Source organism: Pithys albifrons, chromosome 8 (genome assembly GCF_047495875.1).
Source record: "Pithys albifrons albifrons isolate INPA30051 chromosome 8, PitAlb_v1, whole genome shotgun sequence".
In the NCBI taxonomy this organism is placed as follows: Eukaryota; Metazoa; Chordata; class Aves; order Passeriformes; family Thamnophilidae; genus Pithys; species Pithys albifrons.
In genome coordinates, this window is record NC_092465.1 from 38,647,913 (window position 1) to 38,648,939 (window position 1,027).

Sequence of the window (1,027 nt, forward strand, 5' to 3'; positions counted from 1 at the left end):
ACACCCACTGCCCTCCGGAGAAGCAGGGAAACCTCTCCCGTGGCGCCAGCAGGCTGGAGGCGAGGCTCTCGTGATCTCCCACTCTGCACCGTAGCCCAGAGCCGCGGGAAAGGGGGCAAACAGTCCAGAAGAAAAGCACCGAGGAGTCCTTCGGAATTCCTCACGCGGTTTCCTTAGCCCTGCTTCTGCCTCCACGGAAGGAATTTCTCCGTAGCCTGAGACTAAAAATCCTGCCTTACTCCTTCTATGTGTTGGATATGAACAGACAAAGCAACGCAATATTAGGGAGAAGATAAATTTTGTGGGTTTTTTTTTTTGGGTAACCGAGTGCAACATCATTACCGAGCTCCTACAGCTCCACCTGCAGCTCATTATCGAATCATGCCCGAACAGCAGTGCCTGCCGGGGCTCCTCGGGATATGCCACCAGGAGCAGGCAAGGGCTCCAGCTCCAGCAGGGTCACTGGCCCACGGATCGGTTCGCCCACGTTTTTAGTCAGCTCGCCCTTTCAGGGAGAAAACAATAAACAAGGAAACCCGAAGGAGTGCCACAGTGCACTCATCTGTTTCACACCACAGACCTTCTGCTTTCCCAACAGAAACAAAACAGCCTGCACGCCAGAGAGCCGGTTCTTCCTAAACTATTAACACCTGCCTAATCAGAGTCAGGTTCAGGGATCAGAAACAGAACAGCTGCTACTCATAATGTGGCAGAGCAAAGTCTACGGCTGCTTTCACCTTAGTAGGAGCAGGGAAGAAACCAAAAGTGAGGCCTCACCTGCGGTGCCAGGACCGAGGGTACAGTACAAAGCCAGGCTTTGACAGTGTTACCAACAACAGTTCTGCTACAAGGGCAGAGAGTGGATGAAATATGAAAACAGCACAACATTGGCACAACTTGTTCAAGAACGAATTTTAACCTTTATTGACCACAGATTGGCTCTCCCATATTTTCAGTCAGCTCTCCCTTTCAAAGGGAGAAGAACAATAAAGAAGGAAACCCGAAGGAGTGCCACAGTGCACTCATT